At 40.7% G+C, this 27,323-nt stretch overlaps 25 non-coding genes across 25 annotated transcripts; 8 read left to right on the top strand and 17 right to left on the bottom strand.

Moving 5' to 3' along the window:
* The first annotated feature begins 211 nt into the window (after positions 1 to 211).
* TRNAI-UAU (transfer RNA isoleucine (anticodon UAU)) lies at positions 212 to 306 on the top strand. Its single transcript has 2 exons — positions 212 to 249; positions 271 to 306. It is a non-coding gene; the product is annotated as a tRNA-Ile (tRNA).
* Positions 307 to 2,128: 1,822 nt separating this feature from the next.
* TRNAS-GCU (transfer RNA serine (anticodon GCU)) lies at positions 2,129 to 2,210 on the bottom strand. Its single transcript has one exon. It is a non-coding gene; the product is annotated as a tRNA-Ser (tRNA).
* Positions 2,211 to 2,623: 413 nt separating this feature from the next.
* Positions 2,624 to 2,718, top strand: TRNAI-UAU (transfer RNA isoleucine (anticodon UAU)). Its single transcript has 2 exons — positions 2,624 to 2,661; positions 2,683 to 2,718. It is a non-coding gene; the product is annotated as a tRNA-Ile (tRNA).
* Positions 2,719 to 3,883: 1,165 nt separating this feature from the next.
* On the bottom strand, positions 3,884 to 3,955 carry TRNAT-UGU (transfer RNA threonine (anticodon UGU)). The gene has a single exon. It is a non-coding gene; the product is annotated as a tRNA-Thr (tRNA).
* Positions 3,956 to 6,296: 2,341 nt separating this feature from the next.
* TRNAT-UGU (transfer RNA threonine (anticodon UGU)) lies at positions 6,297 to 6,368 on the bottom strand. The gene has a single exon. It is a non-coding gene; the product is annotated as a tRNA-Thr (tRNA).
* Positions 6,369 to 9,371: 3,003 nt separating this feature from the next.
* TRNAS-GCU (transfer RNA serine (anticodon GCU)) lies at positions 9,372 to 9,453 on the bottom strand. The gene has a single exon. It is a non-coding gene; the product is annotated as a tRNA-Ser (tRNA).
* Positions 9,454 to 9,866: 413 nt separating this feature from the next.
* Positions 9,867 to 9,961, top strand: TRNAI-UAU (transfer RNA isoleucine (anticodon UAU)). Its single transcript has 2 exons — positions 9,867 to 9,904; positions 9,926 to 9,961. It is a non-coding gene; the product is annotated as a tRNA-Ile (tRNA).
* Positions 9,962 to 11,123: 1,162 nt separating this feature from the next.
* TRNAT-UGU (transfer RNA threonine (anticodon UGU)) lies at positions 11,124 to 11,195 on the bottom strand. The gene has a single exon. It is a non-coding gene; the product is annotated as a tRNA-Thr (tRNA).
* A 589-nt stretch (positions 11,196 to 11,784) lies between these two features.
* TRNAS-GCU (transfer RNA serine (anticodon GCU)) lies at positions 11,785 to 11,866 on the bottom strand. The gene has a single exon. It is a non-coding gene; the product is annotated as a tRNA-Ser (tRNA).
* Positions 11,867 to 12,279: 413 nt separating this feature from the next.
* On the top strand, positions 12,280 to 12,374 carry TRNAI-UAU (transfer RNA isoleucine (anticodon UAU)). Its single transcript has 2 exons — positions 12,280 to 12,317; positions 12,339 to 12,374. It is a non-coding gene; the product is annotated as a tRNA-Ile (tRNA).
* Positions 12,375 to 13,525: 1,151 nt separating this feature from the next.
* On the bottom strand, positions 13,526 to 13,597 carry TRNAT-UGU (transfer RNA threonine (anticodon UGU)). Its single transcript has one exon. It is a non-coding gene; the product is annotated as a tRNA-Thr (tRNA).
* Positions 13,598 to 14,186: 589 nt separating this feature from the next.
* TRNAS-GCU (transfer RNA serine (anticodon GCU)) lies at positions 14,187 to 14,268 on the bottom strand. Its single transcript has one exon. It is a non-coding gene; the product is annotated as a tRNA-Ser (tRNA).
* Positions 14,269 to 15,938: 1,670 nt separating this feature from the next.
* TRNAT-UGU (transfer RNA threonine (anticodon UGU)) lies at positions 15,939 to 16,010 on the bottom strand. The gene has a single exon. It is a non-coding gene; the product is annotated as a tRNA-Thr (tRNA).
* A 589-nt stretch (positions 16,011 to 16,599) lies between these two features.
* TRNAS-GCU (transfer RNA serine (anticodon GCU)) lies at positions 16,600 to 16,681 on the bottom strand. Its single transcript has one exon. It is a non-coding gene; the product is annotated as a tRNA-Ser (tRNA).
* Positions 16,682 to 17,094: 413 nt separating this feature from the next.
* TRNAI-UAU (transfer RNA isoleucine (anticodon UAU)) lies at positions 17,095 to 17,189 on the top strand. The gene is made up of 2 exons: positions 17,095 to 17,132; positions 17,154 to 17,189. It is a non-coding gene; the product is annotated as a tRNA-Ile (tRNA).
* A 1,810-nt stretch (positions 17,190 to 18,999) lies between these two features.
* TRNAS-GCU (transfer RNA serine (anticodon GCU)) lies at positions 19,000 to 19,081 on the bottom strand. The gene has a single exon. It is a non-coding gene; the product is annotated as a tRNA-Ser (tRNA).
* A 413-nt stretch (positions 19,082 to 19,494) lies between these two features.
* On the top strand, positions 19,495 to 19,589 carry TRNAI-UAU (transfer RNA isoleucine (anticodon UAU)). The gene is made up of 2 exons: positions 19,495 to 19,532; positions 19,554 to 19,589. It is a non-coding gene; the product is annotated as a tRNA-Ile (tRNA).
* Positions 19,590 to 20,740: 1,151 nt separating this feature from the next.
* Positions 20,741 to 20,812, bottom strand: TRNAT-UGU (transfer RNA threonine (anticodon UGU)). Its single transcript has one exon. It is a non-coding gene; the product is annotated as a tRNA-Thr (tRNA).
* A 589-nt stretch (positions 20,813 to 21,401) lies between these two features.
* Positions 21,402 to 21,483, bottom strand: TRNAS-GCU (transfer RNA serine (anticodon GCU)). Its single transcript has one exon. It is a non-coding gene; the product is annotated as a tRNA-Ser (tRNA).
* Positions 21,484 to 23,153: 1,670 nt separating this feature from the next.
* On the bottom strand, positions 23,154 to 23,225 carry TRNAT-UGU (transfer RNA threonine (anticodon UGU)). The gene has a single exon. It is a non-coding gene; the product is annotated as a tRNA-Thr (tRNA).
* Positions 23,226 to 23,814: 589 nt separating this feature from the next.
* Positions 23,815 to 23,896, bottom strand: TRNAS-GCU (transfer RNA serine (anticodon GCU)). Its single transcript has one exon. It is a non-coding gene; the product is annotated as a tRNA-Ser (tRNA).
* Positions 23,897 to 24,309: 413 nt separating this feature from the next.
* TRNAI-UAU (transfer RNA isoleucine (anticodon UAU)) lies at positions 24,310 to 24,404 on the top strand. The gene is made up of 2 exons: positions 24,310 to 24,347; positions 24,369 to 24,404. It is a non-coding gene; the product is annotated as a tRNA-Ile (tRNA).
* A 1,159-nt stretch (positions 24,405 to 25,563) lies between these two features.
* TRNAT-UGU (transfer RNA threonine (anticodon UGU)) lies at positions 25,564 to 25,635 on the bottom strand. The gene has a single exon. It is a non-coding gene; the product is annotated as a tRNA-Thr (tRNA).
* A 589-nt stretch (positions 25,636 to 26,224) lies between these two features.
* Positions 26,225 to 26,306, bottom strand: TRNAS-GCU (transfer RNA serine (anticodon GCU)). The gene has a single exon. It is a non-coding gene; the product is annotated as a tRNA-Ser (tRNA).
* A 413-nt stretch (positions 26,307 to 26,719) lies between these two features.
* Positions 26,720 to 26,814, top strand: TRNAI-UAU (transfer RNA isoleucine (anticodon UAU)). The gene is made up of 2 exons: positions 26,720 to 26,757; positions 26,779 to 26,814. It is a non-coding gene; the product is annotated as a tRNA-Ile (tRNA).
* Positions 26,815 to 27,323: the final 509 nt, after the last annotated feature.

Raw genomic sequence — 27,323 nt, 5'->3', positions numbered from 1 at the left:
AACTGTCAAGATATAATTCTATGGGGTTTTGAATAGACAGAGCATATGTTATAGGACAATTATAGAATCTATTCCGTTTGGACTGTATTTTTAATAGTCATGATAACATGCTAGCATGTGAGTCGATCTTGCACAGTAAATGATGGAGCAGTGTCTGTCATCTACTTGGTCAGCTGTAGATGGCTCACCTGGGGAGATGTGAAAAGAGAGAGCTCCAGTGGCGCAATCGGTTAGCGCGCGGTACTTATACAGCAGTACTTGCACTGAGCCATGCCGAGGTTGTGAGTTCGAGCCTCACCTGGAGCAGCCGTGTTGTTTTTCATAAACCATTTCACAAAAAGTAAAGTTTAAACTCAGAGTATGGACGGCCCTTGCTAGAGAGTCTTTACTTCTTATAGGATCTACGTGTCCTACTCCTCTGGGTGCCAAATACCACATATCCTACGCGATGCTCAGTTTAAACATTCCATGATGTGCCATCTTGCATTTCATGCAAACACCACATCAGTGCATTTAAAAATACATTTGTAGAATAATAAATATGATGAAAACAGTGTTCTCACATGATAACCATAAACTGAAGAGCTGCAAAAAATGCTGTATCAGCTACTTACAATAAAAGGTGACTTGAAAAAACTAGCAAAAGAAGAGCATCATCATATTAAAGGTTGTATTCACCATCTTGAGTTGCACCATAGCAGCTTATGGTGCTTTTCTGCTCAGAGTGTGCCTCCAATCCCACATTCATTTTTAATTTCTTTGCAATTTAAAAAACAACAATTACTGCTCGAAGTTCACTTTTCAAAACCATTCAACCTATTAAATGTATTTCTCTAACCTATGAATGTGGTCCATGTTCACTTTTCCTCATCTTCATCTCGATACTCCTTTCCCAGAAACCAGGTTCACTTCTTCATTCAACCCACCCATCCAAGGTCACCAAATCTTTGAAGCACAAGTCTGCCTATTCTCCCTTTCTCTCTATGTACAAGATACCTTGTATCATTTGAATGGACAGCAGGAGAGAAGGATATTTATGGTGAGTGGGGGTGGGGTTTTGAGGAGTAACCTCATTTGCCTAAGAGCCGGGGTATCTGGGAAAAAAAGTATTTTATGGGGGAAGAATTTCACATCTCCTTGGTGAAATTTGTAGGGCCTTAAACATCCTTTCTGTGGATGCAGATTCAGTCGGAACAGAGGTCCTAGTCCTCGCTCTGCCTTTCAAAGGAACTGTAAATATGCATGGCTTATTTGGCTTTGCCCGGCAGGGTGAGAATGGCATTTGTCAGGCGTTCGTCAGGCGATCGGAAGGGGTGAGGCAATAATTTATAATTCAATGATCTTCATGATATTTTCTTGATAATATGAAAGCAGGAAAGGGAAGCTTGGCAATAAGCAATCCTAAAGCAAGGTGTGACTCCAGGGAAGGATGACTTGAAAAGAACATACAGAAAGACTCATGTAAAAAGGCCCTGATGAGGCTTGAACTCATGACCCCTGGTTTACAAGACCAGTGCTCTGCCACTGAGCTCCAAGGCCAGTCTGCACGCAGGATGTAAATTGCAACATGTATTCTTACTGAGGTATGAATATATCTATGATTTTGAGACTCTGTATGGAAACGTAGTTGCATATGAATGTCCACGTGCGCGCACACATTGAAGACCATGCTTAAGGCACTTTTCTTGGAAGTATGAAAAACTACATTTTCATATGAGAAAATAAGAGTTTTCACATTCAAGACCATACCGATAGCTCTAGTTAGTATGTCTGCAATCAGTGACATATAGAGAACCCACTTATTAGAAGTGATCTGTCTCTGTGGGGCAGACATATGTTAACAGTCATTCATTTGAGACGGCCTAAACTTTAGGAGTAAGAGCTGCTTTCTGATCAATCTATTTATCCAAACTGGTTAATAAGCCAGGAGTGAGTGAAAGGCAATCCTCTGGAAACTCCATGAAAGATCTAATTTCTATTACGCACAAAATACTTCACTTTATTTGACATATTTGTTAAAATAGAACAGTCAGATGATCCCATCTAGCGGATCCTGGCTCTGTCTTGAAAGAGAGTGTAATTATACTACAAGAAATGCTGGCCATCAAAAGAGACTCTGATGGCTTTCCGACGAAGGTGGGATTCGAACCCACGTGTGCAGAGCACAATGGATTAGCAGTCCATCGCCTTAACCACTCGGCCACCTCGTCTGCCCTACAGCCCCATCTGAAACCTTGCTTCACAAAAGGTACTGAAGTGTCAATATACTGTACCTAAAAAAGAAAAAAAACAGCTGAGGCAAGATCTCACATTCCACGTCTTCCCCCAATTAGGGACCTACATTTCATTTTTGGGAAATTCTTACTAAGTGCTAATTACAAATATTCATAAGATTCCCCTAGACTTTGTCAGAACTGTCAAGATATAATTCTATGGGGTTTTGAATAGACAGAGCATATGTTATAGGACAATTATAGAATCTATTCCGTTTGGACTGTATTTTTAATAGTCATGATAACATGCTAGCATGTGAGTGGATCTTGCACAGTGAATGATGGAGCAGTGTCTGTCATCTACTTGGTCAGCTGTAGATGGCTCACCTGGGGAGATGTGAAAAGAGAGAGCTCCAGTGGCGCAATCGGTTAGCGCGCGGTACTTATACAGCAGTACTTGCACTGAGCCATGCTGAGGTTGTGAGTTCGAGCCTCACCTGGAGCAGCCGTGTTGTTTTTCATAAACCATTTCACAAAAAGTAAAGTTTAAACTCAGAGTATGGACGGCCCTTGCTAGAGAGTCTTTACTTCTTATAGGATCTACGTGTCCTACTCCTCTGGGTGCCAAATATCACATATCCTACGCGATGCTCAGTTTAAACATTCCATGATGTGCCATCTTGCATTTCATGCAAACACCACATCAGTGCATTTAAAAATACATTTGTAGAATAATAAATATGATGAAAACAGTGTTCTCACATGATAACCATAAACTGAAGAGCTGCAAAAAATGCTGTATCAGCTACTTACAATAAAAGGTGACTCGAAAAAACTAGCAAAAGAAGAGCATCATCATATTAAAGGTTCTATTCACCATCTTGAGTTGCACCATAGCAGCTTATGGTGCTTTTCTGCTCAGAGTGTGCCTCCAATCCCACATTCATTTTTAATTTCTTTGCAATTTAAAAAACAACAATTACTGCTCGAAGTTCACTTTTCAAAACCATACAACCTATTAAATGTATTTCTCTAACCTATGAATGTGGTCCATGTTCACTTTTCCTCATCTTCATCTCGATACTCCTTTCCCAGAAACCAGGTTCACTTCTTCATTCAACCCACCCATCCAAGGTCACCAAATCTTTGAAGCACAAGTCTGCCTATTCTCCCTTTCTCTCTATGTACAAGATACCTTGTATCATTTGAATGGACAGCAGGAGAGAAGGATATTTATGGTGAGTGGGGGTGGGGTTTTGAGGAGTAACCTCATTTGCCTAAGAGCCGAGGTATCTGGGAAAAAAAGTATTTTATGGGGGAAGAATTTCACATCTCCTTGGTGAAATTTGTAGGGCCTTATAACATCCTTTCTGTGGATGCAGATTCAGTCGGAACAGAGGTCCTAGTCCTCGCTCTGCCTTTCAAAGGAACTGTAAATATGCATGGCTTATTTGGCTTTGCCCGGCAGGGCTTGCCCGGCAGGGTGAGAATGGCATTTGTCAGGCGTTCGTCAGGCGATCGGAAGGGGTGAGGCAATAATTTATAATTCAATGATCTTCATGATAATATGAAAGCAGGAAAGGGAAGCTTGGCAATAAGCAATCCTAAAGCAAGGTGTGACTCCAGGGAAGAATGACTTGAAAACAACATACAGAAAGACTCATGTAAAAAGGCCCTGATGAGGCTTGAACTCATGACCCCTGGTTTACAAGACCAGTGCTCTGCCACTGAGCTACAAGGCCAGTCTGCACGCAGGAAGTAAATTGCAACATGTATTCTTACTGAGGTATGAATATATCTATGATTTTGAGACTCTGTATGGAAACGTAGTTGCATATGAATGTCCACGTGCGCGCACACATTGAAGACCATGCTTAAGGCACTTTTCTTGGAAGTATGAAAAACTACATTTTCATATGAGAAAATAAGAGTTTTCACATTCAAGACCATACTGATAGCTCTAGTTAGTATGTCTGCAATCAGTGACATATAGAGAACCCACTTATTAGAAGTGATCTGTCTCTGTGGGGCAGACATATGTTAACAGTCATTCATTTGAGACGGCCTAAACTTTAGGAGTAAGAGCTGCTTTCTTATCAATCTATTTATCCAAACTGGTTAATAAGCCAGGAGTGAGTGAAAGGCAATCCTCTGGAAACTCCATGAAAGATCTAATTTCTATTACGCACAAAATACTTCACTTTATTTGACATATTTGTTAAAATGGAACAGTCAGATGATCCCATCTAGCGGATCCTGGCTCTGTCTTGAAAGAGAGTGTAATTATACTACAAGAAATGCTGGCCATCAAAAGAGACTCTGATGGCTTTCCAACGAAGGTGGGATTCGAACCCACGCGTGCAGAGCACAATGGATTAGCAGTCCATCGCCTTAACCACTCGGCCACCTCGTCTGCCCTACAGCCCCCTCTGAAACCTTGCTTCACAAAAGGTACTGAAGTGTCAATATACTGTACCTAAAAAAGAAATAAAACAGCTGAGGCAAGATCTCACATTCCACGTCTTCCCCCAATTAGGGACCTACATTTCATTTTTGGGAAATTCTTACTATGTGCTAATTACAAATATTCATAAGATTCCCCTAGACTTTGTCAGAACTGTCAAGATATAATTCTATGGGGTTTTGAATAGACAGAGCATATGTTATAGGACAATTATAGAATCTATTCCGTTTGGACTGTATTTTTAATAGTCATGATAACATGCTAGCATGTGAGTCGATCTTGCACAGTGAATGATGGAGCAGTGTCTGTCATCTACTTGGTCAGCTGTAGATGGCTCACCTGGGGAGATGTGAAAAGAGAGATCTCCAGTGGCGCAATCGGTTAGCGCGCGGTACTTATACAGCAGTACTTGCACTGAGCCATGCCGAGGTTGTGAGTTCGAGCCTCACCTGGAGCAGCCGTGTTGTTTTTCATAAACCATTTCACAAAAAGTAAAGTTTAAACTCAGAGTATGGACGGCCCTTGCTAGAGAGTCTTTACTTCTTATAGGATCTACGTGTCCTACTCCTCTGGGTGCCAAATATCACATATCCTACGCGATACTCAGTTTAAACATTCCATGATGTGCCATCTTGCATTTCATGCAAACACCACATCAGTGCATTTAAAAATACATTTGTAGAATAATAAATATGATGAAAACAGTGTTCTCACATGATAACCATAAACTGAAGAGCTGCAAAAAATGCTGTATCAGCTACTTACAATAAAAGGTGACTCGAAAAAACTAGCAAAAGAAGAGCATCATCATATTAAAGGTTCTATTCACCATCTTGAGTTGCACCATAGCAGCTTATGGTGCTTTTCTGCTCAAAGTGTGCCTCCAATCCCACATTCATTTTTAATTTATTTGCAATTTAAAAAACAACAATTACTGCTCGAAGTTCACTTTTCAAAACCATTCAACCTATTAAATGTATTTCTCTAACCTATGAATGTGGTCCATGTTCACTTTTCCTCATCTTCATCTCGATACTCCTTTCCCAGAAACCAGGTTCACTTCTTCATTCAACCCACCCATCCAAGGTCACCAAATCTTTGAAGCACAAGTCTGCCTATTCTCCCTTTCTCTCTATGTACAAGATACCTTGTATCATTTGAATGGACAGCAGGAGAGAAGGATATTTATGGTGAGTGGGGGTGGGGTTTCGAGGAGTAACCTCATTTGCCTAAGAGCCGGGGTATCTGGGAAAAAAAGTATTTTATGGGGGAAGAATTTCACATCTCCTTGGTGATATTTGGAGGGCCTTATAACATCCTTTCTGTGGATGCAGATTCAGTCGGAACAGAGGTCCTAGTCCTCGCTCTGCCTTTCAAAGGAACTGTAAATATGCATGGCTTATTTGGCTTTGCCCGGCAGGGTGAGAATGGCGTTTGTCAGGCGTTCGTCAGGCGATCGGAAGGGGTGAGGCAATAATTTATAATTCAATGATCTTCATGATATTTTCTTGATAATATGAAAGCAGGAAAGGGAAGCTTGGCAATAAGCAATCCTAAAGCAAGGTGTGACTCCAGGGAAGAATGACTTGAAAACAACATACAGAAAGACTCATGTAAAAAGGCCCTGATGAGGCTTGAACTCATGACCCCTGGTTTACAAGACCAGTGCTCTGCCACTGAGCTACAAGGCCAGTCTGCACGCAGGATGTAAATTGCAACATGTATTCTTACTGAGGTATGAATATATCTATGATTTTGAGACTCTGTATGGAAACGTAGTTGCATATGAATGTCCACGTGCGCGCACACATTGAAGAACATGCTTAAGGCACTTTTCTTGGAAGTATGAAAAACTACATTTTCATATGAGAAAATAAGAGTTTTCACATTCAAGACCATACCGATAGCTCTAGTTAGTATGTCTGCAATCAGTGACATATAGAGAACCCACTTATTAGAAGTGATCTGTCTCTGTGGGGCAGACATATGTTAACAGTCATTCATTTGAGACGGCCTAAACTTTAGGAGTAAGAGCTGCTTTCTTATCAATCTATTTATCCAAACTGGTTAATAAGCCAGGAGTGAGTGAAAGGCAATCCTCTGGAAACTCCATGAAAGATCTAATTTCTATTACGCACAAAATACTTCACTTTATTTGACATATTTGTTAAAATAGAACAGTCAGATGATCCCATCTAGCGGATCCTGGCTCTGTCTTGAAAGAGAGTGTAATTATACTACAAGAAATGCTGGCCATCAAAAGAGACTCTGATGGCTTTCCGACGAAGGTGGGATTCGAACCCACGCGTGCAGAGCACAATGGATTAGCAGTCCATCGCCTTAACCACTCAGGCCACCTCGTCTGCCCTACAGCCCCATCTGAAACCTTGCTTCACAAAAGGTACTGAAGTGTCAATATACTGTACCTAAAAAAGAAAAAAAACAGCTGAGGCAAGATCTCACATTCCACGTCTTCCCCCAATTAGGGACCTACATTTCATTTTTGGGAAATTCTTACTATGTGCTAATTACAAATATTCATAAGATTCCCCTAGACTTTGTCAGAACTGTCAAGATATAATTCTATGGGGTTTTGAGTAGACAGAGCATATGTTATAGGACAATTATAGAATCTATTCCGTTTGGACTGTATTTTTAATAGTCATGATAACATGCTAGCATGTGAGTCGATCTTGCACAGTGAATGATGGAGCAGTGTCTGTCATCTACTTGGTCAGCTGTAGATGGCTCACCTGGGGAGATGTGAAAAGAGAGAGCTCCAGTGGCGCAATCGGTTATCGCGCGGTACTTATACAGCAGTACTTGCACTGAGCCATGCCGAGGTTGTGAGTTCGAGCCTCACCTGGAGCAGCCGTGTTGTTTTTCATAAACCATTTCACAAAAAGTAAAGTTTAAACTCAGAGTATGGACGGCCCTTGCTAGAGAGTCTTTACTTCTTATAGGATCTACGTGTCCTACTCCTCTGGGTGCCAAATATCACATATCCTACGCGATGCTCAGTTTAAACATTCCATGATGTGCCATCTTGCATTTCATGCAAACACCACATCAGTGCATTTAAAAATACATTTGTAGAATAATAAATATGATGAAAACAGTGATCTCACATGATAACCATAAACTGAAGAGCTGCAAAAAATGCTGTATCAGCTACTTACAATAAAAGGTGACTCGAAAAAACTAGCAAAAGAAGAGCATCATCATATTAAAGGTTCTATTCACCATCTTGAGTTGCACCATAGCAGCTTATGGTGCTTTTCTGCTCAGAGTGTGCCTCCAATCCCACATTCATTTTTAATTTATTTGCAATTTAAAAAACAACAATTACTGCTCGAAGTTCACTTTTCAAAACCATTCAACCTATTAAATGTATTTCTCTAACCTATGAATGTGGTCCATGTTCACTTTTCCTCATCTTCATCTCGATACTCCTTTCCCAGAAACCAGGTTCACTTCTTCATTCAACCCACCCATCCAAGGTCACCAAATCTTTGAAGCACAAGTCTGCCTATTCTCCCTTTCTCTCTATGTACAAGATACCTTGTATCATTTGAATGGACAGCAGGAGAGAAGGATATTTATGGTGAGTGGGGGTGGGGTTTTGAGGAGTAACCTCATTTGCCTAAGAGCCGGGGTATCTGGGAAAAAAAGTATTTTATGGGGGAAGAATTTCACATCTCCTTGGTGATATTTGTAGGGCCTTATAACATCCTTTCTGTGGATGCAGATTCAGTCGGAACAGAGGTCCTAGTCCTCGCTCTGCCTTTCAAAGGAACTGTAAATATGCATGGCTTATTTGGCTTTGCCCGGCAGGGTGAGAATGGCGTTTGTCAGGCGTTCGTCAGGCGATCGGAAGGGGTGAGGCAATAATTTATAATTCAATGATCTTCATGATATTTTCTTGATAATATGAAAGCAGGAAAGGGAAGCTTGGCAATAAGCAATCCTAAAGCAAGGTGTGACTCCAGGGAAGAATGACTTGAAAACAACATACAGAAAGACTCATGTAAAAAGGCCCTGATGAGGCTTGAACTCATGACCCCTGGTTTACAAGACCAGTGCTGTGCCACTGAGCTACAAGGCCAGTCTGTACGCAGGATGTAAATTGCAACATGTATTCTTACTGAGGTATGTATATATCTATGATTTTGAGACTCTGTATGGAAACGTAGTTGCATATGAATGTCCACGTGCGCGCACACATTGAAGACCATGCTTAAGGCACTTTTCTTGGAAGTATGAAAAACTACATTTTCATATGAGAAAATAAGAGTTTTCACATTCAAGACCATACTGATAGCTCTAGTTAGTATGTCTGCAATCAGTGACATATAGAGAACCCACTTATTAGAAGTGATCTGTCTCTGTGGGGCAGACATATGTTAACAGTCATTCATTTGAGACGGCCTAAACTTTAGGAGTAAGAGCTGCTTTCTTATCAATCTATTTATCCAAACTGGTTAATAAGCCAGGAGTGAGTGAAAGGCAATCCTCTGGAAACTCCATGAAAGATCTAATTTCTATTACGCACAAAATACTTCACTTTATTTGACATATTTGTTAAAATGGAACAGTCAGATGATCCCATCTAGCGGATCCTGGCTCTGTCTTGAAAGAGAGTGTAATTATACTACAAGAAATGCTGGCCATCAAAAGAGACTCTGATGGCTTTCCGACGAAGGTGGGATTCGAACCCACGCGTGCAGAGCACAATGGATTAGCAGTCCATCGCCTTAACCACTCGGCCACCTCGTCTGCCCTACCGCCCCATCTGAAACCTTGCTTCACAAAAGGTACTGAAGTGTCAATATACTGTACCTAAAAAAGAAAAAAAACAGCTGAGGCAAGATCTCACATTCCACGTCTTCCCCCAATTAGGGACCTACATTTCATTTTTGGGAAATTCTTACTATGTGCTAATTACAAATATTCATAAGATTCCCCTAGACTTTGTCAGAACTGTCAAGATATAATTCTATGGGGTTTTGAATAGACAGAGCATATGTTATAGGACAATTATAGAATCTATTCCGTTTGGACTGTATTTTTAATAGTCATGATAACATGCTAGCATGTGAGTCGATCTTGCACAGTGAATGATGGAGCAGTGTCTGTCATCTACTTGGTCAGCTGTAGATGGCTCACCTGGGGAGATGTGAAAAGAGAGAGCTCCAGTGGCACAATCGGTTAGCGCGCGGTACTTATACAGCAGTACTTGCACTGAGCCATGCCGAGGTTGTGAGTTCGAGCCTCACCTGGAGCAGCCGTGTTGTTTTTCATAAACCATTTCACAAAAAGTAAAGTTTAAACTCAGAGTATGGACTGCCCTTGCTAGAGAGTCTTTACTTCTTATAGGATCTACGTGTCCTACTCCTCTGGGTGCCAAATATCACATATCCTACGCGATGCTCAGTTTAAACATTCCATGATGTGCCATCTTGCATTTCATGCAAGCACCACATCAGTGCATTTAAAAATACATTTGTAGAATAATAAATATGATGAAAACAGTGTTCTCACATGATAACCATAAACTGAAGAGCTGCAAAAAATGCTGTATCAGCTACTTACAATAAAAGGTGACTCGAAAAAACTAGCAAAAGAAGAGCATCATCATATTAAAGGTTCTATTCACCATCTTGAGTTGCACCATAGCAGCTTATGGTGCTTTTCTGCTCAGAGTGTGCCTCCAATCCCACATTCATTTTTAATTTATTTGCAATTTAAAAAACAACAATTACTGCTCGAAGTTCACTTTTCAAAACCATTCAACCTATTAAATGTATTTCTCTAACCTATGAATGTGGTCCATGTTCACTTTTCCTCATCTTCATCTCGATACTCCTTTCCCAGAAACCAGGTTCACTTCTTCATTCAACCCACCCATCCAAGGTCACCAAATCTTTGAAGCACAAGTCTGCCTATTCTCCCTTTCTCTCTATGTACAAGATACCTTGTATCATTTGAATGGACAGCAGGAGAGAAGGATATTTATGGTGAGTGGGGGAGGGGATTTGAGGAGTAACCTCATTTGCCTAAGAGCCGGGGTATCTGGGAAAAAAAGTATTTTATGGGGGAAGAATTTCACATCTCCTTGGTGAAATTTGTAGGGCCTTATAACATCCTTTCTGTGGATGCAGATTCAGTCGGAACAGAGGTCCTAGTCCTCGCTCTGCCTTTCAAAGGAACTGTAAATATGCATGGCTTATTTGGCTTTGCCCGGCAGGGTGAGAATGGCATTTGTCAGGCGTTCGTCAGGCGATCGGAAGGGGTGAGGCAATAATTTATAATTCAATGATCTTCATGATATTTTCTTGATAATATGAAAGCAGGAAAGGGAAGCTTGGCAATAAGCAATCATAAAGCAAGGTGTGACTCCAGGGAAGAATGACTTGAAAACAACATACAGAAAGACTCATGTAAAAAGGCCCTGATGAGGCTTGAACTCATGACCCCTGGTTTACAAGACCAGTGCTCTGCCACTGAGCTACAAGGCCAGTCTGCACGCAGGATGTAAATTGCAACATGTATTCTTACTGAGGTATGAATATATCTATGATTTTGAGACTCTGTATGGAAACGTAGTTGCATATGAATGTCCACGTGCGCGCACACATTGAAGACCATGCTTAAGGCACTTTTCTTGGAAGTATGAAAAACTACATTTTCATATGAGAAAATAAGAGTTTTCACATTCAAGACCATACCGATAGCTCTAGTTAGTATGTCTGCAATCAGTGACATATAGAGAACCCACTTATTAGAAGTGATCTGTCTCTGTGGGGCAGACATATGTTAACAGTCATTCATTTGAGACGGCCTAAACTTTAGGAGTAAGAGCTGCTTTCTTATCAATCTATTTATCCAAACTGGTTAATAAGCCAGGAGTGAGTGAAAGGCAATCCTCTGGAAACTCCATGAAAGATCTAATTTCTATTACGCACAAAATACTTCACTTTATTTGACATATTTGTTAAAATGGAACAGTCAGATGATCCCATCTAGCGGATCCTGGCTCTGTCTTGAAAGAGAGTGTAATTATACTACAAGAAATGCTGGCCATCAAAAGAGACTCTGATGGCTTTCCGACGAAGGTGGGATTCGAACCCACGCGTGCAGAGCACAATGGATTAGCAGTCCATCGCCTTAACCACTCGGCCACCTCGTCTGCCCTACAGCCCCATCTGAAACCTTGCTTCACAAAAGGTACTGAAGTGTCAATATACTGTACCTAAAAAAGAAAAAAAACAGCTGAGGCAAGATCTCACATTCCACGTCTTCCCCCAATTAGGGACCTACATTTCATTTTTGGGAAATTCTTACTATGTGCTAATTACAAATATTCATAAGATTTCCCTAGACTTTGTCAGAACTGTCAAGATATAATTCTATGGGGTTTTGAATAGACAGAGCATATGTTATAGGACAATTATAGAATCTATTCCGTTTGGACTGTATTTTTAATAGTCATGATAACATGCTAGCATGTGAGTCGATCTTGCACAGTGAATGATGGAGCAGTGTCTGTCATCTACTTGGTCAGCTGTAGATGGCTCACCTGGGGAGATGTGAAAAGAGAGAGCTCCAGTGGCGCAATCGGTTAGCGCGCGGTACTTATACAGCAGTACTTGCACTGAGCCATGCCGAAGTTGTGAGTTCGAGCCTCACCTGGAGCAGCCGTGTTGTTTTTCATAAACCATTTCACAAAAAGTAAAGTTTAAACTCAGAGTATGGACGGCCCTTGCTAGAGAGTCTTTACTTCTTATAGGATCTACGTGTCCTACTCCTCTGGGTGCCAAATATCACATATCCTACGCGATGCTCAGTTTAAACATTCCATGATGTGCCATCTTGCATTTCATGCAAACACCACATCAGTGCATTTAAAAATACATTTGTAGAATAATAAATATGATGAAAACAGTGTTCTCACATGATAACCATAAACTGAAGAGCTGCAAAAAATGCTGTATCAGCTACTTACAACAAAAGGTGACTCGAAAAAACTAGCAAAAGAAGAGCATCATCATATTAAAGGTTCTATTCACCATCTTGAGTTGCACCATAGCAGCTTATGGTGCTTTTCTGCTCAGAGTGTGCCTCCAATCCCACATTCATTTTTAATTTATTTGCAATTTAAAAAACAACAATTCCTGCTCGAAGTTCACTTTTCAAAACCATTCAACCTATTAAATGTATTTCTCTAACATATGAATGTGGTCCATGTTCACTTTTCCTCATCTTCATCTCGATACTCCTTTCCCAGAAACCAGGTTCACTTCTTCATTCAACCCACCCATCCAAGGTCACCAAATCTTTGAAGCACAAGTCTGCCTATTCTCCCTTTCTCTCTATGTACAAGATACCTTGTATCATTTGAATGGACAGCAGGAGAGAAGGATATTTATGGTGAGTGGGGGTGGGGTTTTGAGGAGTAACCTCATTTGCCTAAGAGCCGGGGTATCTGGGAAAAAAAGTATTTTATGGGGGAAGAATTTCACATCTCCTTGGTGAAATTTGTAGGGCCTTATAACATCCTTTCTGTGGATGCAGATTCAGTCGGAACAGAGGTCCTAGTCCTCGCTCTGCCTTTCAAAGGAATTGTAAATATGCATGGCTTATTTGGCTTTGCCCGGCAGGGTGAGAATGGCGTTTGTCAGGCGTTCGGAAGGGGTGAGGCAATAATTTATAATTCAATGATCTTCATGATATTTTCTTGATAATATGAAAGCAGGAAAGGGAAGCTTGGCAATAAGCAATCCTAAAGCAAGGTGTGACTCCAGGGAAGAATGACTTGAAAACAACATACAGAAAGACTCATGTAAAAAGGCCCTGATGAGGCTTGAACTCATGACCCCTGGTTTACAAGACCAGTGCTCTGCCACTGAGCTACAAGGCCAGTCTACACGCAGGATGTAAATTGCAACATGTATTCTTACTGAGGTATGAATATATCTATGATTTTGAGACTCTGTATGGAAACGTAGTTGCATATGAATGTCCACGTGCGCGCACACATTGAAGACCATGCTTAAGGCACTTTTCTTGGAAGTATGAAAAACTACATTTTCATATGAGAAAATAAGAGTTTTCACATTCAAGACCATACCGATAGCTCTAGTTAGTATGTCTGCAATCAGTGACATATAGAGGACCCACTTATTAGAAGTGATCTGTCTCTGTGGGGCAGACATATGTTAACAGTCATTCATTTGAGACGGCCTAAACTTTAGGAGTAAGAGCTGCTTTCTTATCAATCTATTTATCCAAACTGGTTAATAAGCCAGGAGTGAGTGAAAGGCAATCCTCTGGAAACTCCATGAAAGATCTAATTTCTATTACGCACAAAATACTTCACTTTATTTGACATATTTGTTAAAATGGAACAGTCAGATGATCCCATCTAGCGGATCCTGGCTCTGACTTGAAAGAGAGTGTAATTATACTACAAGAAATGCTGGCCATCAAAAGAGACTCTGATGGCTTTCCGACGAAGGTGGGATTCGAACCCACGCGTGCAGAGCACAATGGATTAGCAGTCCATCGCCTTAACCACTCGGCCACCTCGTCTGCCCTACAGCCCCATCTGAAACCTTGCTTCACAAAAGGTACTGAAGTGTCAATATACTGTACCTAAAAAAGAAAAAAAACAGCTGAGGCAAGATCTCACATTCCACGTCTTCCCCCAATTAGGGACCTACATTTCATTTTTGGGAAATTCTTACTATGTGCTAATTACAAATATTCATAAGATTCCCCTAGACTTTGTCAGAACTGTCAAGATATAATTCTATGGGGTTTTGAATAGACAGAGCATATGTTATAGGACAATTATAGAATCTATTCCGTTTGGACTGTATTTTTAATAGTCATGATAACATGCTAGCATGTGAGTCGATCTTGCACAGTGAATGATGGAGCAGTGTCTGTCATCTACTTGGTCAGCTGTAGATGGCTCACCTGGGGAGATGTGAAAAGAGAGAGATCCAGTGGCGCAATCGGTTAGCGCGCGGTACTTATACAGCAGTACTTGCACTGAGCCATGCCGAGGTTGTGAGTTCGAGCCTCACCTGGAGCAGCCGTGTTGTTTTTCATAAACCATTTCACAAAAAGTAAAGTTTAAACTCAGAGTATGGACGGCCCTTGCTAGAGAGTCTTTACTTCTTATAGGATCTACGTGTCCTACTCCTCTGGGTGCCAAATATCACATATCCTACGCAATGCTCAGTTTAAACATTCCATGATGTGCCATCTTGCATTTCATGCAAACACCACATCAGTGCATTTAAAAATACATTTGTAGAATAATAAATATGATGAAAACAGTGTTCTCACATGATAACCATAAACTGAAGAGCTGCAAAAAATGCTGTATCAGCTACTTACAATAAAAGGTGACTCGAAAAAACTAGCAAAAGAAGAGCATCATCATATTAAAGGTTCTATTCACCATCTTGAGTTGCACCATAGCAGCTTATGGTGCTTTTCTGCTCAGAGTGTGCCTCCAATCCCACATTCATTTTTAATTTATTTGCAATTTAAAAAACAACAATTACTGCTCGAAGTTCACTTTTCAAAACCATTCAACCTATTAAATGTATTTCTCTAACCTATGAATGTGGTCCATGTTCACTTTTCCTCATCTTCATCTCGATACTCCTTTCCCAGAAACCAGGTTCACTTCTTCATTCAACCCACCCATCCAAGGTCACCAAATCTTTGAAGCACAAGTCTGCCTATTCTCCCTTTCTCTCTATGTACAAGATACCTTGTATCATTTGAATGGACAGCAGAAGAGAAGGATATTTATGGTGAGTGGGGGTGGGGTTTTGAGGAGTAACCTCATTTGCCTAAGAGCCGGGGTATCTGGGAAAAAAAGTATTTTATGGGGGAAGAATTTCACATCTCCTTGGTGAAATTTGTAGGGCCTTATAACATCCTTTCTGTGGATGCAGATTCAGTCGGAACAGAGGTCCTAGTCCTCGCTCTGCCTTTCAAAGGAACTGTAAATATGCATGGCTTATTTGGCTTTGCCCGGCAGGGTGAGAATGGCGTTTGTCAGGCGTTCGTCAGGCGATCGGAAGGGGTGAGGCAATAATTTATAATTCAATGATCTTCATGATATTTTCTTGATAATATGAAAGCAGGAAAGGGAAGCTTGGCAATAAGCAATCCTAAAGCAAGGTGTGACTCCAGGGAAGAATGACTTGAAAACAACATACAGAAAGACTCATGTAAAAAGGCCCTGATGAGGCTTGAACTCATGACCCCTGGTTTACAAGACCAGTGCTCTGCCACTGAGCTACAAGGCCAGTCTGCACACAGGATGTAAATTGCAACATGTATTCTTACTGAGGTATGAATATATCTATGATTTTGAGACTCTGTATGGAAACGTAGTTGCATATGAATGTCCACGTGCGCGCACACATTGAAGACCATGCTTAAGGCACTTTTCTTGGAAGTATGAAAAACTACATTTTCATATGAGAAAATAAGAGTTTTCACATTCAAGACCATACCGATAGCTCTAGTTAGTATGTCTGCAATCAGTGACATTTAGAGAACCCACTTATTAGAAGTGATCTGTCTCTGTGGGGCAGACATATGTTAACAGTCATTCATTTGAGACGGCCTAAACTTTAGGAGTAAGAGCTGCTTTCTTATCAATCTATTTATCCAAACTGGTTAATAAGCCAGGAGTGAGTGAAAGGCAATCCTCTGGAAACTCCATGAAAGATCTAATTTCTATTACGCACAAAATACTTCACTTTATTTGACATATTTGTTAAAATAGAACAGTCAGATGATCCCATCTAGCGGATCCTGGCTCTGTCTTGAAAGAGAGTGTAATTATACTACAAGAAATGCTGGCCATCAAAAGAGAGTCTGATGGCTTTCCGACGAAGGTGGGATTCGAACCCACGCGTGCAGAGCACAATGGATTAGCAGTCCATCGCCTTAACCACTCGGCCACCTCGTCTGCCCTACAGCCCCATCTGAAACCTTGCTTCACAAAAGGTACTGAAGTGTCAATATACTGTACCTAAAAAAGAAAAAAAACAGCTGAGGCAAGATCTCACATTCCACGTCTTCCCCCAATTAGGGACCTACATTTCATTTTTGGGAAATTCTTACTATGTGCTAATTACAAATATTCATAAGATTCCCCTAGACTTTGTCAGAACTGTCAAGATATAATTCTATGGGGTTTTGAATAGACAGAGCATATGTTATAGGACAATTATAGAATCTATTCCGTTTGGACTGTATTTTTAATAGTCATGATAACATGCTAGCATGTGAGTCGATCTTGCACAGTGAATGATGGAGCAGTGTCTGTCATCTACTTGGTCAGCTGTAGATGGCTCACCTGGGGAGATGTGAAAAGAGAGAGCTCCAGTGGCGCAATCGGTTAGCGCGCGGTACTTATACAGCAGTACTTGCACTGAGCCATGCCGAGGTTGTGAGTTCGAGCCTCACCTGGAGCAGCCGTGTTGTTTTTCATAAACCATTTCACAAAAAGTAAAGTTTAAACTCAGTATGGACGGCCCTTGCAAGAGAGTCTTTACTTCTTATAGGATCTACGTGTCCTACTCCTCTGGGTGCCAAATATCACATATCCTACGCGATGCTCAGTTTAAACATTCCATGATGTGCCATCTTGCATTTCATGCAAACACCACATCAGTGCATTTAAAAATACATTTGTAGAATAATAAATATGATGAAAACAGTGTTCTCACATGATAACCATAAACTGAAGAGCTGCAAAAAATGCTGTATCAGCTACTTACAATAAAAGGTGACTCGAAAAAACTAGCAAAAGAAGAGCATCATCATATTAAAGGTTCTATTCACCATCTTGAGTTGCACCATAGCAGCTTATGGTGCTTTTCTGCTCAGAGTGTGCCTCCAATCCCACATTCATTTTTAATTTCTTTGCAATTTAAAAAACAACAATTACTGCTCGAAGTTCACTTTTCAAAACCATTCAACCTATTAAATGTATTTCTCTAACCTATGAATGTGGTCCATGTTCACTTTTCCTCATCTTCATCTCGATACTCCTTTCCCAGAAACCAGGTTCACTTCTTCATTCAACCCACCCATCCAAGGTCACCAAATCTTTGAAGCACAAGTCTGCCTATTCTCCCTTTCTCTCTATGTACAAGATACCTTGTATCATTTGAATGGACAGTAGGAGAGAAGGATATTTATGGTGAGTGGGGGTGGGGTTTTGAGGAGTAACCTCATTTGCCTAAGAGCCGGGGTATCTGGGAAAAAAAGTATTTTATGGGGGAAGACTTTCACATCTCCTTGGTGATATTTGTAGGGCCTTATAACATCCTTTCTGTGGATGCAGATTCAGTCGGAACAGAGGTCCTAGTCCTCGCTCTGCCTTTCAAAGGAACTGTAAATATGCATGGCTTATTTGGCTTTGCCCGGCAGGGTGAGAATGGCGTTTGTCAGGCGATCGGAAGGGGTGAGGCAATAATTTATAATTCAATGATCTTCATGATATTTTCTTGATAATATGAAAGCAGGAAAGGGAAGCTTGGCAATAAGCAATCCTAAAGCAAGGTGTGACTCCAGGGAAGAATGACTTGAAAACAACATACAGAAAGACTCATGTAAAAAGGCCCTGATGAGGCTTGAACTCATGACCCCTGGTTTACAAGACCAGTGCTGTGCCACTGAGCTACAAGGCCAGTCTGTACGCAGGATGTAAATTGCAACATGTATTCTTACTGAGGTATGTATATATCTATGATTTTGAGACTCTGTATGGAAACGTAGTTGCATATGAATGTCCACGTGCGCGCACACATTGAAGACCATGCTTAAGGCACTTTTCTTGGAAGTATGAAAAACTACATTTTCATATGAGAAAATAAGAGTTTTCACATTCAAGACCATACTGATAGCTCTAGTTAGTATGTCTGCAATCAGTGACATATAGAGAACCCACTTATTAGAAGTGATCTGTCTCTGTGGGGCAGACATATGTTAACAGTCATTCATTTGAGACGGCCTAAACTTTAGGAGTAAGAGCTGCTTTCTTATCAATCTATTTATCCAAACTGGTTAATAAGCCAGGAGTGAGTGAAAGGCAATCCTCTGGAAACTCCATGAAAGATCTAATTTCTATTACGCACAAAATACTTCACTTTATTTGACATATTTGTTAAAATGGAACAGTCAGATGATCCCATCTAGCGGATCCTGGCTCTGTCTTGAAAGAGAGTGTAATTATACTACAAGAAATGCTGGCCATCAAAAGAGACTCTGATGGCTTTCCGACGAAGGTGGGATTCGAACCCACGCGTGCAGAGCACAATGGATTAGCAGTCCATCGCCTTAACCACTCGGCCACCTCGTCTGCCCTACAGCCCCATCTGAAACCTTGCTTCACAAAAGGTACTGAAGTGTCAATATACTGTACCTAAAAAAGAAAAAAAACAGCTGAGGCAAGATCTCACATTCCACATCTTCCCCCAATTAGGGACCTACATTTCATTTTTGGGAAATTCTTACTATGTGCTAATTACAAATATTCATAAGATTCCCCTAGACTTTGTCAGAACTGTCAAGATATAATTCTATGGGGTTTTGAATAGACAGAGCATATGTTATAGGACAATTATAGAATCTATTCCGTTTGGACTGTATTTTTAATAGTCATGATAACATGCTAGCATGTGAGTCGATCTTGCACAGTGAATGATGGAGCAGTGTCTGTCATCTACTTGGTCAGCTGTAGATGGCTCACCTGGGGAGATGTGAAAAGAGAGAGCTCCAGTGGCGCAATCGGTTAGCGCGCGGTACTTATACAGCAGTACTTGCACTGAGCCATGCCGAAGTTGTGAGTTCGAGCCTCACCTGGAGCAGCCGTGTTGTTTTTCATAAACCATTTCACAAAAAGTAAAGTTTAAACTCAGAGTATGGACGGCCCTTGCTAGAGAGTCTTTACTTCTTATAGGATCTACGTGTCCTACTCCTCTGGGTGCCAAATATCACATATCCTACGCGATGCTCAGTTTAAACATTCCATGATGTGCCATCTTGCATTTCATGCAAACACCACATCAGTGCATTTAAAAATACATTTGTAGAATAATAAATATGATGAAAACAGTGTTCTCACATGATAACCATAAACTGAAGAGCTGCAAAAAATGCTGTATCAGCTACTTACAACAAAAGGTGACTCGAAAAAACTAGCAAAAGAAGAGCATCATCATATTAAAGGTTCTATTCACCATCTTGAGTTGCACCATAGCAGCTTATGGTGCTTTTCTGCTCAGAGTGTGCCTCCAATCCCACATTCATTTTTAATTTATTTGCAATTTAAAAAACAACAATTCCTGCTCGAAGTTCACTTTTCAAAACCATTCAACCTATTAAATGTATTTCTCTAACATATGAATGTGGTCCATGTTCACTTTTCCTCATCTTCATCTCGATACTCCTTTCCCAGAAACCAGGTTCACTTCTTCATTCAACCCACCCATCCAAGGTCACCAAATCTTTGAAGCACAAGTCTGCCTATTCTCCCTTTCTCTCTATGTACAAGATACCTTGTATCATTTGAATGGACAGCAGGAGAGAAGGATATTTATGGTGAGTGGGGGTGGGGTTTTGAGGAGTAACCTCATTTGCCTAAGAGCCGGGGTATCTGGGAAAAAAAGTATTTTATGGGGGAAGAATTTCACATCTCCTTGGTGAAATTTGTAGGGCCTTATAACATCCTTTCTGTGGATGCAGATTCAGTCGGAACAGAGGTCCTAGTCCTCGCTCTGCCTTTCAAAGGAATTGTAAATATGCATGGCTTATTTGGCTTTGCCCGGCAGGGTGAGAATGGCGTTTGTCAGGCGTTCGGAAGGGGTGAGGCAATAATTTATAATTCAATGATCTTCATGATATTTTCTTGATAATATGAAAGCAGGAAAGGGAAGCTTGGCAATAAGCAATCCTAAAGCAAGGTGTGACTCCAGGGAAGAATGACTTGAAAACAACATACAGAAAGACTCATGTAAAAAGGCCCTGATGAGGCTTGAACTCATGACCCCTGGTTTACAAGACCAGTGCTCTGCCACTGAGCTACAAGGCCAGTCTACACGCAGGATGTAAATTGCAACATGTATTCTTACTGAGGTATGAATATATCTATGATTTTGAGACTCTGTATGGAAACGTAGTTGCATATGAATGTCCACGTGCGCGCACACATTGAAGACCATGCTTAAGGCACTTTTCTTGGAAGTATGAAAAACTACATTTTCATATGAGAAAATAAGAGTTTTCACATTCAAGACCATACCGATAGCTCTAGTTAGTATGTCTGCAATCAGTGACATATAGAGGACCCACTTATTAGAAGTGATCTGTCTCTGTGGGGCAGACATATGTTAACAGTCATTCATTTGAGACGGCCTAAACTTTAGGAGTAAGAGCTGCTTTCTTATCAATCTATTTATCCAAACTGGTTAATAAGCCAGGAGTGAGTGAAAGGCAATCCTCTGGAAACTCCATGAAAGATCTAATTTCTATTACGCACAAAATACTTCACTTTATTTGACATATTTGTTAAAATGGAACAGTCAGATGATCCCATCTAGCGGATCCTGGCTCTGACTTGAAAGAGAGTGTAATTATACTACAAGAAATGCTGGCCATCAAAAGAGACTCTGATGGCTTTCCGACGAAGGTGGGATTCGAACCCACGCGTGCAGAGCACAATGGATTAGCAGTCCATCGCCTTAACCACTCGGCCACCTCGTCTGCCCTACAGCCCCATCTGAAACCTTGCTTCACAAAAGGTACTGAAGTGTCAATATACTGTACCTAAAAAAGAAAAAAAACAGCTGAGGCAAGATCTCACATTCCACGTCTTCCCCCAATTAGGGACCTACATTTCATTTTTGGGAAATTCTTACTATGTGCTAATTACAAATATTCATAAGATTCCCCTAGACTTTGTCAGAACTGTCAAGATATAATTCTATGGGGTTTTGAATAGACAGAGCATATGTTATAGGACAATTATAGAATCTATTCCGTTTGGACTGTATTTTTAATAGTCATGATAACATGCTAGCATGTGAGTCGATCTTGCACAGTGAATGATGGAGCAGTGTCTGTCATCTACTTGGTCAGCTGTAGATGGCTCACCTGGGGAGATGTGAAAAGAGAGAGATCCAGTGGCGCAATCGGTTAGCGCGCGGTACTTATACAGCAGTACTTGCACTGAGCCATGCCGAGGTTGTGAGTTCGAGCCTCACCTGGAGCAGCCGTGTTGTTTTTCATAAACCATTTCACAAAAAGTAAAGTTTAAACTCAGAGTATGGACGGCCCTTGCTAGAGAGTCTTTACTTCTTATAGGATCTACGTGTCCTACTCCTCTGGGTGCCAAATATCACATATCCTACGCAATGCTCAGTTTAAACATTCCATGATGTGCCATCTTGCATTTCATGCAAACACCACATCAGTGCATTTAAAAATACATTTGTAGAATAATAAATATGATGAAAACAGTGTTCTCACATGATAACCATAAACTGAAGAGCTGCAAAAAATGCTGTATCAGCTACTTACAATAAAAGGTGACTCGAAAAAACTAGCAAAAGAAGAGCATCATCATATTAAAGGTTCTATTCACCATCTTGAGTTGCACCATAGCAGCTTATGGTGCTTTTCTGCTCAGAGTGTGCCTCCAATCCCACATTCATTTTTAATTTATTTGCAATTTAAAAAACAACAATTACTGCTCGAAGTTCACTTTTCAAAACCATTCAACCTATTAAATGTATTTCTCTAACCTATGAATGTGGTCCATGTTCACTTTTCCTCATCTTCATCTCGATACTCCTTTCCCAGAAACCAGGTTCACTTCTTCATTCAACCCACCCATCCAAGGTCACCAAATCTTTGAAGCACAAGTCTGCCTATTCTCCCTTTCTCTCTATGTACAAGATACCTTGTATCATTTGAATGGACAGCAGAAGAGAAGGATATTTATGGTGAGTGGGGGTGGGGTTTTGAGGAGTAACCTCATTTGCCTAAGAGCCGGGGTATCTGGGAAAAAAAGTATTTTATGGGGGAAGAATTTCACATCTCCTTGGTGAAATTTGTAGGGCCTTATAACATCCTTTCTGTGGATGCAGATTCAGTCGGAACAGAGGTCCTAGTCCTCGCTCTGCCTTTCAAAGGAACTGTAAATATGCATGGCTTATTTGGCTTTGCCCGGCAGGGTGAGAATGGCGTTTGTCAGGCGTTCGTCAGGCGATCGGAAGGGGTGAGGCAATAATTTATAATTCAATGATCTTCATGATATTTTCTTGATAATATGAAAGCAGGAAAGGGAAGCTTGGCAATAAGCAATCCTAAAGCAAGGTGTGACTCCAGGGAAGAATGACTTGAAAACAACATACAGAAAGACTCATGTAAAAAGGCCCTGATGAGGCTTGAACTCATGACCCCTGGTTTACAAGACCAGTGCTCTGCCACTGAGCTACAAGGCCAGTCTGCACACAGGATGTAAATTGCAACATGTATTCTTACTGAGGTATGAATATATCTATGATTTTGAGACTCTGTATGGAAACGTAGTTGCATATGAATGTCCACGTGCGCGCACACATTGAAGACCATGCTTAAGGCACTTTTCTTGGAAGTATGAAAAACTACATTTTCATATGAGAAAATAAGAGTTTTCACATTCAAGACCATACCGATAGCTCTAGTTAGTATGTCTGCAATCAGTGACATATAGAGAACCCACTTATTAGAAGTGATCTGTCTCTGTGGGGCAGACATATGTTAACAGTCATTCATTTGAGACGGCCTAAACTTTAGGAGTAAGAGCTGCTTTCTTATCAATCTATTTATCCAAACTGGTTAATAAGCCAGGAGTGAGTGAAAGGCAATCCTCTGGAAACTCCATGAAAGATCTAATTTCTATTACGCACAAAATACTTCACTTTATTTGACATATTTGTTAAAATAGAACAGTCAGATGATCCCATCTAGCGGATCCTGGCTCTGTCTTGAAAGAGAGTGTAATTATACTACAAGAAATGCTGGCCATCAAAAGAGAGTCTGATGGCTTTCCGACGAAGGTGGGATTCGAACCCACGCGTGCAGAGCACAATGGATTAGCAGTCCATCGCCTTAACCACTCGGCCACCTCGTCTGCCCTACAGCCCCATCTGAAACCTTGCTTCACAAAAGGTACTGAAGTGTCAATATACTGTACCTAAAAAAGAAAAAAAACAGCTGAGGCAAGATCTCACATTCCACGTCTTCCCCCAATTAGGGACCTACATTTCATTTTTGGGAAATTCTTACTATGTGCTAATTACAAATATTCATAAGATTCCCCTAGACTTTGTCAGAACTGTCAAGATATAATTCTATGGGGTTTTGAATAGACAGAGCATATGTTATAGGACAATTATAGAATCTATTCCGTTTGGACTGTATTTTTAATAGTCATGATAACATGCTAGCATGTGAGTCGATCTTGCACAGTGAATGATGGAGCAGTGTCTGTCATCTACTTGGTCAGCTGTAGATGGCTCACCTGGGGAGATGTGAAAAGAGAGAGCTCCAGTGGCGCAATCGGTTAGCGCGCGGTACTTATACAGCAGTACTTGCACTGAGCCATGCCGAGGTTGTGAGTTCGAGCCTCACCTGGAGCAGCCGTGTTGTTTTTCATAAACCATTTCACAAAAAGTAAAGTTTAAACTCAGTATGGACGGCCCTTGCAAGAGAGTCTTTACTTCTTATAGGATCTACGTGTCCTACTCCTCTGGGTGCCAAATATCACATATCCTACGCGATGCTCAGTTTAAACATTCCATGATGTGCCATCTTGCATTTCATGCAAACACCACATCAGTGCATTTAAAAATACATTTGTAGAATAATAAATATGATGAAAACAGTGTTCTCACATGATAACCATAAACTGAAGAGCTGCAAAAAATGCTGTATCAGCTACTTACAATAAAAGGTGACTCGAAAAAACTAGCAAAAGAAGAGCATCATCATATTAAAGGTTCTATTCACCATCTTGAGTTGCACCATAGCAGCTTATGGTGCTTTTCTGCTCAGAGTGTGCCTCCAATCCCACATTCATTTTTAATTTCTTTGCAATTTAAAAAACAACAATTACTGCTCGAAGTTCACTTTTCAAAACCATTCAACCTATTAAATGTATTTCTCTAACCTATGAATGTGGTCCATGTTCACTTTTCCTCATCTTCATCTCGATACTCCTTTCCCAGAAACCAGGTTCACTTCTTCATTCAACCCACCCATCCAAGGTCACCAAATCTTTGAAGCACAAGTCTGCCTATTCTCCCTTTCTCTCTATGTACAAGATACCTTGTATCATTTGAATGGACAGTAGGAGAGAAGGATATTTATGGTGAGTGGGGGTGGGGTTTTGAGGAGTAACCTCATTTGCCTAAGAGCCGGGGTATCTGGGAAAAAAAGTATTTTATGGGGGAAGAATTTCACATCTCCTTGGTGAAATTTGTAGGGCCTTATAACATCCTTTCTGTGGATGCAGATTCAGTCGGAACAGAGGTCCTAGTCCTCGCTCTGCCTTTCAAAGGAACTGTAAATATGCATGGCTTATTTGGCTTTGCCCGGCAGGGTGAGAATGGCGTTTGTCAGGCGTTCGTGAGGCGATCGGAAGGGGTGAGGCAATAATTTATAATTCAATGATCTTCATGATATTTTCTTGATAATATGAAAGCAGGAAAGGGAAGCTTGGCAATAAGCAATCCAAAGCAAGGTGTGACTCCAGGGAAGAATGACTTGAAAACAACATACAGAAAGACTCATGTAAAAAGGCCCTGATGAGGCTTGAACTCATGACCCCTGGTTTACAAGACCAGTGCTCTGCCACTGAGCTACAAGGCCAGTCTGCATGCAGGATGTAAATTGCAACATGTATTCTTACTGAGGTATGAATATATCTATGATTTTGAGACTCTGTATGGAAACGTAGTTGCATATGAATGTCCACGTGCGCGCACACATTGAAGACCATGCTTAAGGCACTTTTCTTGGAAGTATGAAAAACTACATTTTCATATGAGAAAATAAGAGTTTTCACATTCAAGACCATACCGATAGCTCTAGTTAGTATGTCTGCAATCAGTGACATATAGAGAACCCACTTATTAGAAGTGATCTGTCTCTGTGGGGCAGACATATGTTAACAGTCATTCATTTGAGATGGCCTAAACTTTAGGAGTAAGAGCTGCTTTCTTATCAATCTATTTATCCAAACTGGTTAATAAGCCAGGAGTGAGTGAAAGGCAATCCTCTGGAAACTCCATGAAAGATCTAATTTCTATTACGCACAAAATACTTCACTTTATTTGACATATTTGTTAAAATAGAACAGTCAGATGATCCCATCTAGCGGATCCTGGCTCTGTCTTGAAAGAGAGTGTAATTATACTACAAGAAATGCTGGCCATCAAAAGAGAGTCTGATGGCTTTCCGACGAAGGTGGGATTCGAACCCACGCGTGCAGAGCACAATGGATTAGCAGTCCATCGCCTTAACCACTCGGCCACCTCGTCTGCCCTACAGCCCCATCTGAAACCTTGCTTCACAAAAGGTACTGAAGTGTCAATATACTGTACCTAAAAAAGAAAAAAAACAGCTGAGGCAAGATCTCACATTCCACGTCTTCCCCCAATTAGGGACCTACATTTCATTTTTGGGAAATTCTTACTATGTGCTAATTACAAATATTCATAAGATTCCCCTAGACTTTGTCAGAACTGTCAAGATATAATTCTATGGGGTTTTGAATAGACAGAGCATATGTTATAGGACAATTATAGAATCTATTCCGTTTGGACTGTATTTTTAATAGTCATGATAACATGCTAGCATGTGAGTCGATCTTGCACAGTGAATGATGGAGCAGTGTCTGTCATCTACTTGGTCAGCTGTAGATGGCTCACCTGGGGAGATGTGAAAAGAGAGAGCTCCAGTGGCGCAATCGGTTAGCGCGCGGTACTTATACAGCAGTACTTGCACTGAGCCATGCCGAGGTTGTGAGTTCGAGCCTCACCTGGAGCAGCCGTGTTGTTTTTCATAAACCATTTCACAAAAAGTAAAGTTTAAACTCAGAGTATGGACGGCCCTTGCTAGAGAGTCTTTACTTCTTATAGGATCTACGTGTCCTACTCCTCTGGGTGCCAAATATCACATATCCTACGCGATGCTCAGTTTAAACATTCCATGATGTGCCATCTTGCATTTCATGCAAACACCACATCAGTGCATTTAAAAATACATTTGTAGAATAATAAATATGATGAAAACAGTGTTCTCACATGATAACCATAAACTGAAGAGCTGCAAAAAATGCTGTATCAGCTACTTACAATAAAAGGTGACTCGAAAAAACTAGCAAAAGAAGAGCATCATCATATTAAAGGTTCTATTCACCATCTTGAGTTGCACCATAGCAGCTTATGGTGCTTTTCTGCTCAGAGTGTGCCTCCAATCCCACATTCATTTTTAATTTATTTGCAATTTAAAAAACAACAATTACTGCTCGAAGTTCACTTTTCAAAACCATTCAA

This window comes from Triturus cristatus, chromosome 12 (assembly GCF_964204655.1).
Source record: "Triturus cristatus chromosome 12, aTriCri1.1, whole genome shotgun sequence".
Taxonomy (NCBI): domain Eukaryota; kingdom Metazoa; phylum Chordata; class Amphibia; order Caudata; family Salamandridae; genus Triturus; species Triturus cristatus.
This window is presented reverse-complemented; position numbering and strand designations above follow the sequence as displayed.